The 16055-nt window shown below is 44.3% G+C and overlaps 1 long non-coding RNA gene across 1 annotated transcript; it reads right to left on the reverse strand.

Annotated features, from left to right (window-relative positions):
• Positions 1 to 7152: 7152 nt before the first annotated feature.
• Positions 7153 to 15567, reverse strand: LOC126500260 (uncharacterized). The gene is made up of 4 exons (XR_007591282.1): positions 13740 to 15567; positions 12614 to 12728; positions 12187 to 12332; positions 7153 to 7200 (listed from the first exon to the last, which is right to left on the reverse strand). It is a non-coding gene; the product is annotated as an uncharacterized lncRNA (long non-coding RNA).
• Positions 15568 to 16055: the final 488 nt, after the last annotated feature.

A 16055-nucleotide genomic window follows, 5' to 3' on the forward strand; every position in this document is an offset into this window, starting at 1 on the left:
AAAAAAAACAAGCAATATCCCCAGTTGGAGCCAGCGTGGCACACACCTCTGTAAAGATGATCTCCCAGGTACCGGAAGTGACAGTTAGTGTGGTGGGCACATCTTTCATCCACATAGTCAAGGAAGATTAGAAGCAGTCTATGAACTTATAGACAAACTGTTGCAACATCCTGTTGACCATAATTGTAATCAATCTATGTAAAGACAGGGTGGTTAAATCCCAGGGTCTTCGGGAGATACCAACATCGTAGAAGGAAGATTTTAGGAGCTTTGTGCTAGGGAATATGCTAGACTATTTCTTGCAAAGGTTAAAAACAAAACAAACAATAGCAACAGAAAAACTAAAATAATGCCTTCCACAGCATGTAACCCAAAGAAAAAATGTGCAATGCACTGTTACAGCGCTACCTCCAGAGTAGGGGAATGATGCCCTGACCCACTTAAGTGTTCATGGCAAACTGCATAATATCAGTAAGACTCAGACAGAAAGTGCTCTACCTCCATGGTGTAATGATCTTGTCATGCATCTGAGTAGTGACAGCCCTGTGTGCATTCTGTGTTCGGGAATCCTCAGATTCTGGAGCAAGCCTATCCCACCCGCTGCCTGCCTAAGATTTTCTAACCTTTCGAAGTCTGCTCCTGGTGTTCAATTATATCCTGACTGCCCTGATTATGGGACATCAAATGGCCACACTGATGGAGCTATATAATGTGAGCTGGTTTCTTCCTGATTCAATATGTCATAAGAAAGTTATCTAATAGCCCTTCATTGACTGCGAGAAGGGGTACATGTAGGATTACATACTGACAAGTTTCCAGCTACAAGTAAACTTTGTGGGTAGGTTTCATAAAGCCCAAAGCTCACAATCACAGTGGTCCCTGTGAGCAGTATCCTCCAAAGTGAAACACTTAATTTGAAGGGAGGCTTCTTAAGATGCAGAAAGGAAAAAATATATTGTACAATCCACAGGGCTCCAGGATACATGACTAGTAAGGACTATTGGGGAAAGGAGAATGTTCTTTGACCTGTGTACCTGCCTGCAAGCCAGTCACAGAGTTCTGGGGAATCACCTCCTGTGAGTTTTAATCTAGGCTGTGATAGGATTTTCCTTGATACAGGTGCCTTTGGGTCATTCATGCTTCTCTAAGTAACTCCTTATTCATATAAGTAACCCCAATAAGCTCACTAGAGTTCTAAGTAAAACATGAATGAAATTACAGTTTTGGTCTATTGCTGGTGTCCTATTTGGGGTGAATAGACATTTGTTTAGGCCTTCCAGGAAAAGTCACATGGTAGTGCCTCATCCTCAGACCATACAAAGGCCATGTAGGGATTTTTGCATGAATATTGCACAAAAAGGAAGGAAATAAGCTTAGCTTAAAGATTGTTTAGTAAGGGAGAGCTTACTAAACGGTTCCTGAACCATGCTGTCTGTCTTAGCTAGTGTCCTGTTCTGTCTTGTTACTGTGAAGAGATATCCTGCCACCACCCCCCCAAAAAAAAACTTATAAAAGAAAGCATTCAGTTGGTAATTACCTATGGTTTCAAAGGGTTAGTCCATGATCATCATGGCAAGGAGCATGACAGAAGGCAGGCAGGCTTGGTGCTGGAACAATAGTTAAGAGCTTGCATCCTGATCTATGGGAAGTAGAAAGAAGAAAGAGCAAGAAGGGGTCTGGCATGGGCTTTTGACATCCCCAGTGACGCACCTCCTCCAACAAGGCCACTTCGTCTAAACCCTTCCGAAATAGTTTCACCAAATAGGGAGTAAGCATGCAAATACAGGAACCTATTGGGGTTATCCAAGCTACCACATTCCCATTGGAGTCTATGGAGGCTAGTCTCATTCAAACTGCCACACTGACTNTATGTAATATATGCAGAAGCAAGAAAAGTAGAAAAGGTAGATAAAGAAAAAAAGGTGAATTTAAGTTCAAAGAGCCTAAGAAATGAACCTAATCCAGACAGAGCATTCACAGCTAAGAAGTCTCTGGGACTTGATTTAGCAGCTGGCTGGTGACCCAAGAGAAAAAGCCTGGTACTGGTGACCAGTTAGGCATCCATAGCTCCCAACTACTGTCTAAGGAAGAGTGAGAGGGCATTGCGTCACCACCCTCTGCTGTTGAGCCATCCCTGATCCATCAGAAGCCTTGCTTCCATCTGGTGTGCTTTTTCTACCCTCACAACCTGGGGAGAGTTTCTGGTTTTATCGGACACATGGCTCCCTCAAGCTCTCCCTCCCTGTCTCTGAGGCTTTGTGCCCACAAAAGGATTTCAGTTTCCTTTGGAGCTCTCCTCCTCCACCCTGAGCTCACTTGAAACAAAATGGCCATGACTCCAGACTCTACTCCTGCTCCATCTCTCAACTGCTTTGCCTTGAAAAGTGCTCTGGATGTGTTGGCTATTTCCAGTTTCATCTTCCTATTCTTCATTCACTCTTCTTTAAGTCAAGTTTATATGTATATTGATGAAAGGACAGAGCTTATTTTTACCACAGCCTTTCATTTTTTGTAAACAGTCTTATACTGTAGTCCAGGCAAGTCTTGGCTCAAGATGCTTTTTTTGCCTCAACCTCCGGTGTGGTGGGACTGAGTATTTCTCAACCTGGGGGTCACAACCCTCTTGCAGATCGAATGACCCTTTCACAGGGGTCACTTAGCAGATATCCTTCATATCAGATATTTGCACTGCGATTCATTACAGCAGCAAAATCACAGCTATGAAGCAGCAGTGAAAATAAGTTTATGGTTGGGGTCACCATGACATGAGAACCTGCATTAAAGGCTCGCAGCATTAGGAACATTGAGAAACACCGGATTTCAGGTGTTTGCCTTTTTTCTTACCCAATTTCTTAACAGTTCTCGGTATTTAGAACACCTGGGACTTTTCTTCTCAGGAAAACCTTGTTTTTTTTTTTTTTTTTTTTCTTTTTTTCCTTGTCTNAGCATGACAGAAGGCAGGCAGGCTTGGTGCTGGAACAATAGTTAAGAGCTTGCATCCTGATCTATGGGAAGTAGAAAGAAGAAAGAGCAAGAAGGGGTCTGGCATGGGCTTTTGACATCCCCAGTGACGCACCTCCTCCAACAAGGCCACTTCGTCTAAACCCTTCCGAAATAGTTTCACCAAATAGGGAGTAAGCATGCAAATACAGGAACCTATTGGGGTTATCCAAGCTACCACATTCCCATTGGAGTCTATGGAGGCTAGTCTCATTCAAACTGCCACACTGACTTACTATGAGATGGAGCTGAAATGGAGCAATACAGGAACCTGCAGAGTGTAGCGTTTTCAGTAGTGAATCTTGTCCATTAATTTATAGGAAAAAAATAAGTGGTCTAGGTAATCTATATCTATATGACTGCATGGTCCAAGTTCTGAAAAAGATGATAAGTTTAAAGACAAAAGCTTTTATAGTAAAGCAGATACACTTAGGGAAATAGGTATGATTACTGAGCATCATTGTCCCAAGTATAGATACCTGCTGAAGACTGTCCACAAAAGGAGAGGTAGAATATCGGCAGACAGAATGAGGTAGTGACTTACTCTACAGTCTTGCCTTTGAACAGCAAGATTGCGGGTAAAAGAGCCATTATAACAATAAAGGTGACCCCCTCCCGGGCACCGCTATACATTATCACTAACCAAGGCACATCCAGTTTCTGCAGCAGCAAAGACCAATGCTGAACCTCCATTATAGACCCATCCATCAAGAAGAGCAATCAACTAATTTGTGGTAAGTTGATTACATTGAACTCCTTTCACCCTACTCCAGGGCAGCAATCAATCCTTACAGAGATTAACGTGTATTTGTCGCCCCTGTAGACAAGCTCTTAGCTTGCACTTCTGTTCCAGTGTTTAGAGTTTTCTTTAGTTCTGCTCTTGTAGGTCCCTATACTATACTATCTCAAACGAAGAACGCACTTTGCAGCGAAGGAGAGACAGAAAGGGCAAGAGACTGTGGAATTCAATGGTTCTAACACACATGGTACAGCCCCAACTTCATCCAGCTAGGCCTGACTTCAAAGTCACTGCGCTCTTTTCTGCTGGCTGCCGTTGAAGGGATTCTGCAAGCCCAAGCACGGCAAGCATGGCTCTGGCGGGCCTTGCCTGTCTCCTCGCTTCTCTCAGCCTTGATAACACCTGCTAAATTACATTCCTAAAGTTAGCCACCAAGCCCTATTCTGTCATTTGGCCACTTCTTCCTTCTGAGGCTGACTACCAAGCTCCAGCTTTCAAAGTATTGAAGGGCAGACATCAAAATCCCCTTAGACTCACCTAACTAAAATGCCGAATTTAAATCGAACACCTCATCCTAAAGCAGGGTTTCCCTTTTGACCTTTTTAACCAACATTCTCCTATGGGCTGGATCTGTCTCCTCTCTATCCAGAGGCAGTCCTTTGTCATCCCCCCACCCCGAGTTCCCTTGCTCCCCCCAAAACAAATATCCCTTTCTTGTCCCTTTTATCCCTGGTTCCTTGTACCCTTCCCTTTGTCCTTCTTCATCTGTCTTCTCTATTTTTTTTTTATCCCTGCCTTCTGTCCCTCTGCGCTGAGAACTTGATTTTGGGGTGCTTTGAGCTGACTTCAAGGTTTCCTACAACCATCATTGCCCTTGGGGTGACTGACGTGTGATTGTCCATAGCTCAACCCTACTTTGATGGAGTCATGTTTTCATGTGGGCATCTCCCCTTGCTCCAGAGCTCTGGCACGTTTCCTACACATTACTTGTTTATTCCATCCATACGGCATCTTGCATGCGATGCCACATAGCTGGCAACTTTAGAACAAGCCTCTTGTTTGCTTTTTGCTTTAGTCTCGTGGACCCGGGCTCTGAGACCCACACTTTCTCCAGGTGAGGGCATAATCAAGAGGCACTGGGGTAGCAGGGCTCTTCCCATTGGCCTCTGGCCTTCTTGTGCCGAGGACTGGGAGGCTCGGCGCTGATAATGAAGAGTGTTCTTTGTGTTTCCTCATTATTTATGCTACATCTGCCTCTCAGCATTTGTGTCAATGAGTCACTATAATTACAGCCGTTGGATAATTCTCTCTGCTTTACAACACACACCCGACTGTGTGAGTGCTGGAGTAGAGAAAGACAACATTGATTTCCATGCGGCACCGTCAGGCGGGAAGGTCCGGGCGCGTTTCAGACAAGGTTACTTGCCAAGTCAAATGAAAGGGCTCTGTTCCTGCTCACCCTTACCGAAGGAGGCCTTGAGGAGCTTGGCTGACTGTGGGCACACAAAGGATCGAAATGAATTCCTTTTTCTATAGAAAAGCCAGAGTGTTGGCTTGGGATCCTGCTTCAAGACAATTTGCAAAACAACCAGCTAAGCTGTCCCTGGAAAGAGTGGAGGGGGCGAGCTGGGCAATGCCAGGCTGTGCTGTCTCATCCCCAGTGAGACACTTCTAGCAAGCAAATGTCTGCTCTGATTCCAAAACAAAAACAAAACAAAACAAAACAAAAAACAAAAAAACAACAACAAAAAAACCCAATGGTATAAATATGTGAAAATGTCATACCAATCTCATTATTTTGTATACAAGACAATGGGGAAATAATTCCTGAAAAGGTAAAACTTAAACAACTAAATCTAAAACATAACAAGGCTCCCTGGGTATCAGAGGCCCAGGTGTCCCGAGATTTTGACCTTTCACCGGGTTCTGGAAAAGGTGGAACGGAAGCAGATACTCCCCGGCACAGAAGACAGCATGTGTCCTGTGAGCCTACTTCATCACAGAAGGAAAAAGCGACCTTGCTTTGTGGTTTTCTCCTCTGATTTATGCCGGGGATGTTTGGAGACTTGAAGCGCCATTTATCATTCTATTTGTGGCTCACAAGGTGAGTGGGGAGACATGGGAAATGCGCGCTCACTTAACTGCGTGCTATGTTTTGTCAAGGAAAACACCCATTCCCATTTGTGCCCTTAGCGCTGTCCTAAAGCACAAGGCTCACAAAACACCCCAAAGTGAACGCGAAGACACGAGGAAGGGGGCACACTGCTCAGGACCTTTGACGATGCTCAGAGATTGGTTGGCTTCTTGCTTATGGGGAAATCAAGGCTTCCTCTCCACTCCTAAACTGAGCGGGCTGACTGTTCCTGACAGTTAAGATCATACAAGCAAAGACCACACATGTCTAGCTGTACTGCTGTTCTTATGTAAATCTACAAAAGTGAGTTACAGACTCGTGGCTATTGTTAAAAAAAAAAAAAAAGCCAACACATTCAGCATGGGAGAATTCGTACACAAGCCCCTCCACTCCTGTTGGTGTGGGAAATGCCTGTGATTTCCCTCCCAACTTTTCATTTTTCTAAAGCAGAACATGTAGTGGAAAGAAAATACATGTCAGAATCCTAATACTCTAAGCTAAAGGGGTAGAGCTGAGCTGTGGGAAAAGCAAAACTCGGATGGGATGATTCCAAGTTATTCTGGAGACACTTCCCAGAAGTGACTCATCCCTAGGCCTTTCCAGCTCTAAGAAACACAGTTCCAAAACCGCTGAAACACTGTCGGGCTCATGAAGGGATAATTGACCGAGCAGTGGGAGCAGTAAGGAGAAGGAAGAAACTGAGTCAGGTCAGTGGAAGCTTCTCTCTGAAGACACACAGTGGGCAGTTGGGGTTGGGATTCAACTCTCAACACAAATATTGGCAGAGGGTTTTCATGACAACTACGAGAGTCCGCCCTGTCTCCAACTCTTATTCCCATGCCTAAGTCCTGGATGGCAATGGTTTCTAGTCCACATATGGCCATGTCTTTGGGATCTAGGGTTGTGTTATGCTTGGTGACACTGAGAATTCTAGATGGGTTAGAAGCATACCAGAAGACCCATTGCAGCGCTGTCTGGAGGACCTTGCTCTGAGTTTTTGGGGCCATACCTCAATCACAAACAGAAATCAAATGCAAAAAAATGAACAACTTTTATGTTTACTGCAGTCAAGTTTATGGTTGAGATCAAAAATAATATCTTCAGAAAGAAACTTTAAGAACCCTGGGCAAATCCCAACATAGGCTTGAGTACTAACACAAAATCTCAGAGTTGAGGAATACAAGATATCCGGAAACATTGAATTAATAACTGACAGAAAGGACAATATTTTTTATTTTCCTACAAAAGTGGCTCAGCATTTTTTCATGGGGAGCAAATGGAAGCTTGTTCGTGTTCATCTTGTTTAGGGAAGGAGTATTCTTCACCACTGAAAAACAAAAAAAAAAATGGCTTTAGCTGGAGTGATACAGATGAAAACGACTCTGAGCAATTTTGCATAATAGCATTTTACACTAAAGAAAATTAGCAGCAAACCACTGACCCTGCCCATTGTCTTTCTCAAGGCTCCAATTTTGCTTCTGGAAAAGGGGGCTGGCTATGGAAAAATGCAAGTGTGACTGGAGAATCAAGCCTTTTCATCTCTCACGGGATAGTGTCCTTTATCGGGACATTCTTGGTGGATAAATATGTAAATTATTATGCAAAGCAGATTGGAGTAATTCAAATTGACAGTTGCCCCATTTAAAAAAAATATCAAAATGTGCAAGGCTTGAAATGTGTCTCCTGACAACAAAGGGGATTCTTGTTAAAAATCAACATCATTTGGTGTTGATTTTCACATGTATTTAAAGCAGAACCAATCTTCTTCTTTGTCTATTCTAAAACTGTTTTTCCTCCACCAACTTATTCCATCATGATAGATTCAAGGGAAAATTTAAATTTTAGTGATATGGATAGCAGCAACATGGATTATTTCCGTTGCACTTCTAAGAACTCTAAAGCTTCTTCAAGGCAGGAGAGGGATAGGCAGGACTGGCAGACAGAGAGAATAAGTAGGAAAGAAAATCTCAGCAGAAAGGAGGAGGAAAAGGAGGAGGAGGAAGAGAAGAACATACCAGGGTCAAACAGACCCAAGAAGCAGTGAAAGTAATATATATATATATATATATGTAATATATGCAGAAGCAAGAAAAGTAGAAAAGGTAGATAAAGAAAAAAAGGTGAATTTAAGTTCAAAGAGCCTAAGAAATGAACCTAATCCAGACAGAGCATTCACAGCTAAGAAGTCTCTGGGACTTGATTTAGCAGCTGGCTGGTGACCCAAGAGAAAAAGCCTGGTACTGGTGACCAGTTAGGCATCCATAGCTCCCAACTACTGTCTAAGGAAGAGTGAGAGGGCATTGCGTCACCACCCTCTGCTGTTGAGCCATCCCTGATCCATCAGAAGCCTTGCTTCCATCTGGTGTGCTTTTTCTACCCTCACAACCTGGGGAGAGTTTCTGGTTTTATCGGACGCATGGCTCCCTCAAGCTCTCCCTCCCTGTCTCTGAGGCTTTGTGCCCACAAAAGGATTTCTGTTTCCTTTGGAGCTCTCCTCCTCCACCCTGAGCTCACTTGAAACAAAATGGCCATGACTCCAGACTCTACTCCTGCTCCATCTCTCAACTGCTTTGCCTTGAAACGTGCTCTGGATGTGTTGGCTATTTCCAGTTTCATCTTCCTATTCTTCATTCACTCTTCTTTAAGTCAAGTTTATATGTATATTGATGAAAGGACAGAGCTTATTTTTACCACAGCCTTTCATTTTTTGTAAACAGTCTTATACTGTAGTCCAGGCAAGTCTTGGCTCAAGATGCTTTTTTTGCCTCAACCTCCGGTGTGGTGGGACTGAGTATTTCTCAACCTGGGGGTCACAACCCTCTTGCAGATCGAATGACCCTTTCACAGGGGTCACTTAGCAGATATCCTTCATATCAGATATTTGCACTGCGATTCATTACAGCAGCAAAATCACAGCTATNCGCCTCAGGCTAAAGTTCTCCTATAAAATTGGTGAGCGTGCTCCCAGCGCTCTCTTCTGCTTTCCTGGTCTCCGCGGGAACAGTGGTTCTGTAAGTCTATTCCTCCATTAAAGCTGTCTATATTTTGACAATCTGTCTGCATTCGCTTACGCCGTTACATCCTACCCAATTTCTTAACAGTTCTCGGTATTTAGAACACCTGGGACTTTTCTTCTCAGGAAAACCTTGTTGTTTTTTTTTTTTTTTTTTCCTTGTCTTTTCCAAGCCTACATGCTGGCATCCTCCAGGCTTCCCTCCCTAGACATCCTTTCCTGTATGACCATAAACTCTCATGGATTTGAACATGGTCTCTGTGCTGATGATACCTTCAACTCTTTCTTTCTGAGTCCAATCTTACAGCTCAATTCCAGACTCATTCCATGGCTTGCTTGCTTTCGCCAGTTGGTTACCACAAACTTATGAAGCCAGAAATAAACCACCACAACACACAAAACTATTAAATAACTAAATGAAAACATGAGGTCACCATATGTAGTCCAGGCCGGCCTAGGAATTTTGATCTTCCTGCTTCTGCTTTCCTGGTGCTGGGATTATAGGAATGTCATACCATGCCTGGCCAGAGAGTAACTATCAATTCTCTTCAGCTCTCATACCCAGCATAAACTCTGTAATTTTTTTGTTGAGACAGGGTCTCTCTGTGCTACCCAAGCATCTCAAACTTCTAACCTTACGTGGTTGTTCTGCCTCTGCCTCCTGAAAAGTTGACCTCCAGATGCACACTGTGCTGCTTGAGTTTATGACACCATCTTCTTTTATCTTAGTAAACATAATTCTTACTTATCTAGTGACTAGTGATGTGGGATTCCCTTCTGTATGCTATAAATATGTTTTATTACCATTGGTTATTAATGAAGCTATTTCGGCCAATGGATTAGTGGAGTAAAGCCAGGCAGGAAATCCGAACAGAGATATAGAAAGAAAGCAGGCAGAGTCAGAAGATGCCATGATGTAGCTGCTGAAGGAGAAAGAAATCAGCCATCAGCCAGAACCGTGGTGATTCACAGATGAATAGAAATAGGTTAATTTAAGATGGAAGAGTTAGCTAGAAAAATGCATAGCCTATTGGCCAAACAGTGTTGTAATTAATATAGTTTCTGTGTTATTATTTAAGACTGGGCAACCAGAAAATGAACGAACAGTCTCCGCCTACAGACTAGGATAAAAATCTGATCTTTAACAGATCACGTGGTTTCCATTACACACTTAATATGTCCCATTAAGGGATTCCATCTACAATGTTTACTGGAAGTTCAACTTTTCTGCTTCCTTTGGAATCAGAAATATTATTTGCCGATTCACCACTTGAGCAGACTCCTGTGCTGTGTCCTACTTCACAGTGTTTGAAGTCAAATAAATGTTTTTTTTTTACTATGATTAACCCAGATCCTACATGATTTAGTCCTTGCCTGCTTCTCAGCCCTGTAGCCCCACACTTTCTCTGATACTCTTTGTTCTTATTAACTTGGTTTTGTTCCCCCAGCTCCTGGCAGCTGCTTCTCCATGTTAAAAGTAGCTGTACTAGGCCAATGCAGCCAGCAAGAGTCATGGAATGTCCCCTGCCCTGTTAGTTTTCCTTGTTTGTGTTCTTTTTAACTTACTGTAGTTCTTAATGTCCCCAAAGAGTATCATTTTTTAAAAAACACCCGTCATTTATCGCCTCCTACCTGAAATATTATTTGTTTTTTTTTTTCTGACAGTTAGAGTAAATCTGGTACAAAGTATGTGATGAATAGATACTTGATAAAGAATGTAATTATCATTCCTAGAAACTCCTATTAAAATGTCCCAACATATGTGAGATGTACAGATGACATATCTACCTATGCCCTGAAAGGAGAAGTTTAAACATAGATAGCACAAAGCAACTCTTTCTATTAGCATAATTTTTATTGATTCTTTGTGAATTCACATCATGCTCACCACCCCACTCCTTTCTCAGTCCCTCCATATCTGCCCTTCACCCTTGCGGTGTCTCCCCCTGATGAGAAACTAAAAAAGAAATAATAAAAATAAGACAAAAAATTAAAAACACAAAACACATGGTTCGCATGGGCCCCTGTGGTAACACTGCAGTGGGCATCAACACAGATGCCAGCTGTGGCAGGACCACAGACCCAGACATAGCCAGCCACAGCAGCTTGAGCCCAGATGTCACTGTGGCCCTGGGAAGCAGCACAGGGCTCTCAGATCAGCATAGGATCAGCAGCAATGAGGTCCCCGACTTTAACATGTCTCTAGGTGGCAGCCCGGACCCTGCACAGTCACAGTGCCTTCTATGGTAACAGGAGCCAAAGACCCCAACAAAGACCCTGAATGCAGTAGGGCCACTGACCCAGGCATGGCCCACAGATCCAGGCATGGCCCATGTCTGTAGTTCAGGCCCTAGATGTCAACTTGGCCACAGTTCAGGCCACCCTGATGTGTATGAACCTTGCAAGAGCATGACCCTTGGGCGGCCTCAGCTGTTGGCCTAAACCGGGGGCATCTACGTTGCCTTTAGTGGTAACTGGAGCCACAGACATCAACGCAGATCCTGGCTACCCCACGGTCACCAATTCAGACATGGCCCAGGCAGTAGCCTGTCCCTCAGACCCCAGCATGGTCACAGGTGGCAGACTAGAAGCCAGATATCCAGTGGCCTTTGGTGCCAATACAGGCCATAAACACAAACCCTGGTTTTGGTAGGACCATGGACATAGACATGATCCTTGGCAGTATCCCAGGCCCAGATATCACCATGGTCCCAGGTGGCTGCACAGGCCACTCAGATCAGCATCAACCGACTGCAAGGTAGCCCTCAGATAACATCAAGTACCCAGGTGGCCACCCAGCATCAGGCATCAACATGGCCTTCATAGGTACCAGGAGTCATGGATATCAGTACAGACTCTGGCTGAGCTATAGCTATGGACCCAGAAATGGCTCTAGGCCACAGATTAGGCCTGGGTGTCACCATGGCCCTGGGTGGCAGCACAGAGCACGAACATCTGTATGGCCCTGGCAGCATGACCCTCAGATGTCAACATGCCCTCAGATGTCTGACCAGACTCCAGGCATCTGTACAGCCTTCAGTGGTAACAGGAGTCAAGGAAAACAGCACAAGCTATGGCTGTGGTAGAGCCATGGACTCAGACATTGCCCTTGGCAGCAGCCCAGGACTGATGTCACAGTGGCCCTGGTGGCAAGCTGGCCACCATTATCTTCTCCTCTTCAGATCTGCCTGTTTCTACAGGACATAAGCCTCTCTCTCTCTCTCTCTCTCTCTCTCTCTCTCTCTCTCTCTCTCTCTCACACACACACACACACACACACCTTACTATATATTTGCTCACCATTATCAGGCAGGCCATAGTTTCTTCTCCCCTCCTAAGGCAAACAGCTCTGGTGGACATGTGTGTGTCTATCTCTGCTTACTCAGTCCTCATGGTGCCCATCCAGGAGGCTCACGGTTTCTTCTCCAGGCCTAGGGTAAACGGCTCTAGGTGGGTGAAAACAAATGTTAATAAATACAGGAGAGCTTAGACTTGTAAAACAAACAAACAAACAAAATCAAAACAAACTGTTGTGATAGGAGCGGTGGGGCTACGTCCCCTGCACCCGGCCGCCCACATGGCTAGCTTATGCCCGAAATAATTACACGGAAACTGTATTCTTTTAAAACACTGCCTGGCCCAGCTAGTTCCAGTTTCTTATTGGCTAGCTCTTACATATTAATCTAACCCATTTCTAATATTCTGTGTAGCCCATGAAGTGGCTTACCAGGGAGAATCTTAACCTGCGTCTGTCTGGAGTCGGAGAACCATGGCGACTCTTTGATTCAGCTTCTTTTTCCCAGCATTCTCTTCTGTTTACTCCACCTACCTAATTTTCTGTCCTATGAGGGCCGAGGCAGTTTCTTTATTATTAACCAATGAAAGCAACAGATAAGATACAAGACCCACCTCCATCAACAAACAACAAGAAACTGAACCTCACGCGGCAATATGCATTGGGTGCTTTTCTGTCGCACCAGTTTGACTCACGTGGCAGACACTGACTAAACGTACAACCGATGGGTAGATACAGCAATGGCAGCACCAGGCTTTACCCCTTCCTTCCCATTCCTCCCAAAGCGTATTCTTCAAAGTGCTTTGGATTGGCATTGGACAGCCTCTAGGGAGAAGCGCAGTGGGCACAGCTACGTGCAACAATGCCTCTCAAAGCTGTAGGCTTTGCCTTTATCACTCTAAGTAAATAATAAGACAGGGACATGAAAGGGCTCTATGGGAATCCTTACCACAGAATGGGGTAAATGGTGGCAGCTAACAGAGTCATGCCTCAACTAAATTTCCCCAGGCTCTTATATAAGACAAACATGAAATTGTCATTTTTATGAGCATGGAAATACATTTCTTTTTTCTTTCTTTCTTTCTTCTTGCATATTTTTTTAGTTTCATGAACATTTTTCATATATTTGATCATGCTTGTGCTCACCCACCTCCTCCCAGGTACTCCTTCCCCTCCTCCTCACTCACTTCCATGTTCATTTACTCATTCTTTTAAAAAAAAAACTCACAAAAACAAAAATTAAAACAAACAGACAAAAAAATGCCAAGAAAGACTTGTACACATTCAAGTCATATGGAGCCCTAGCACTAGGGGGAGGAAGGGGATTTGGGGTCCCACTCCTAATGAAGAAGCTGTTTGCAATGGATAGCTGTTGGCAAAGAGAAAAATCAGTTTTCCCCAGTGGCCTGTCCCTCGTAGATCAAACACACTCCAGAGCAGGCAGGCCCCATGCCCAGCAATAGTTAGCTAACTCAAAGTGAACTCCATGGCGTTTTTGTTTGGGAGGGCAGCTATTTTTATAGTTTTAACTAGAAAACTTCCCTGTAACACTACTGACCTGTAGACAACTGTCCAAGCTGCTTCCAGCTCCCAGCAGAACCATAGCATCTTTAGGAGTTTCTGTTTCCACTGTTTAGGATGAGCTGCCACTGTTTCTTGACTCAGATTTCAGGGATAAATTGGAAACATTCATTCCCCTTTACCATGGGACACCCCTCTACGGCAGGGTTTTCTTTTGATATTTATCCTTTTCTTTCATCAATGCTGTGAACCAGTGCTGCACTTTTCTGAGAATGGGTGTTAATTGCACAAGGAGGTTGCAACCAGGGTCCTTCCTAGGAAGTGTGGCTGAGCACTCTGTGAGGAGTCTACAGAGTAGAGCTGTGTGTGTGTCTTCTGTGAGGAAACCCCAGAGTCCCATGCACTTGGAGAGCACAGTGAGCATCCAGGAGGCTGACGGGGCTCAACAGTCTTGTCATAGAAAGACCATGAGATGGTGGTCACTTGTCCCCATCTTCCTCCCATACAGGAATAACCAACTCAGATTCAGGGTTATCTATTAGCTTGCCGTAGGGTGATCCTGGGCACACCAACACCATTATCAGTGCCATTTTTGGTAAGTCTGCGTACACATGTTGTACTGTATCAGTATAACAGTCTTTGTTGGAAATGACCAGGTGGACGCAAAACACAGGTTAGTGACGAAGAAACCAGCATGTCCTTATAGGGTCTTCAGTTTGAAGGACAGGAAGGGATAGAGAAGAATTACATAATTAAATAGTAATAGTAACACGTTCATAGAGCAGTTTAGAATTTTGAAAGCTTATCTACATAATACCTCTGAAAACCTGAAGACCATGACACAAGCTACTACCCAAGTAAGGGCTCAACATTTTCCAATGGTCCAGGAAGTAGAGGTTGATCTGAGTGAGGGACCAAGGGAAAATGTTAAGGGGACAAGAAGTTAAGTGACAAGGGTCCTAAGCGGGGTTGCTGCACAGGCGCCACTACCGCAGATCATCCAAAGCTGGGAGAAAGGTGCGGATTTCCTAAGGCAGATTCAGCTTTAATCATGGCCACTGATTCTCAGGGCTGCAGCGGTGAAGCAACTGAAGGCATCTGCTCCAACGGCGAAGAAGGCATGAGGTCCCGCTTACTGTGGTAGTGAAGATTGAGGTAGAACACAACAGTACAAAGGACTCCGTGCTAGCTTTATTATGTAAGAGCCAAAGTTAACTTGCAAGTCCCACTTGCCCAAGGACAGGTAACTTTCTGGAACTGTGGGGGCTGTGGCTAGGCACTCAGGCATTAACAAGCCACAGATTTTGCTCTAGCAGGCAAATCTGTTCAAATCCAAAGCACTTGACTGGATGTGGGTAGGAGGTGTACAGGCAGGAAATACATCAGGATGTGTGCTTGGCCCTGACTGGACCTGATGGAAAATATGGTGGCCTAGTGGTCTTGCCCTTTCAAGCCTCTGCAAAACACGGCTGTTTTCTGGGAACCCAGAAATCGACTTGGCCAGAATCCAGGATCCTGGCCAGTATTTAATTAAAGCTTGCCTCAATTTGGCGCAAAAACTGTGGAATTGGTCTTTCTCTCACAGTGGTCAGGATTAACAACAACTCCAGGTACCTTGGGAAAGTATTCTTAGGAATGCAGGTTTTTCTCCAGAAACACCTTTGTCTTTGTCTTTAGTGTCTTAAGATTAAAGACATCTAACGATCAAAGAAATCTGGACTGCTTACGGCTCAGGGGGTAAGGCACTTGCTGTTCGGGTGTGAGGACCCAAGTTTGCATCCCTGAAACCCATGTCTTCTGGGTGTTACCAAGGTGGATGGGAGGCAGGGACTGGAGGATCCCTGGAAGTGCAGGGGTCACTGGGCAATGCAGTAACAAATCAACAAAGAAACTCCATTCTTAAACAAGGTAAGTAAATATCAACCCCTGAAGGTGCATTCTGATCTACACACACACACACACACACACACGTTTGTTTGTTTTAAAAGATTGAAGAAATTAGAACGTTTATTTAATTTAAATAGAAGAATTTAATCTACTCACCTGCATTGCTCTATACTGAAAAAAACAGGCCTGTCTTGCCTTATTGATGCTCTGTTCCTTTGCTTGTGAGTTCTGGTTCCCATCTATTGCTGAGTTGAATGGTGGCAGCTGTGGAAGGAGCCCCTTGGAAAATAGCCATCTTTTTCCCAAAGGGCCAAGGCCTCTGAGCTGTGCCCTGTTCTGGTTTGCCCCTTTCCTCCCTGGAAGCCAGGCATTTTTTCTTGTGCAGCCCATATTTTCACATTGACTCCAGCAAAAAAAAACTTTCCTTCAGCTATTAGATCTGGGGAAAAATGAACATCTATTTCCC

The sequence above is a fragment of the Alexandromys fortis genome, unplaced genomic scaffold (genome assembly GCF_014885135.2).
Source record: "Alexandromys fortis isolate MF-2015 unplaced genomic scaffold, M_Fortis_MF-2015_v1.1 scaffold_33, whole genome shotgun sequence".
NCBI lineage: Eukaryota > Metazoa > Chordata > Mammalia > Rodentia > Cricetidae > Alexandromys > Alexandromys fortis.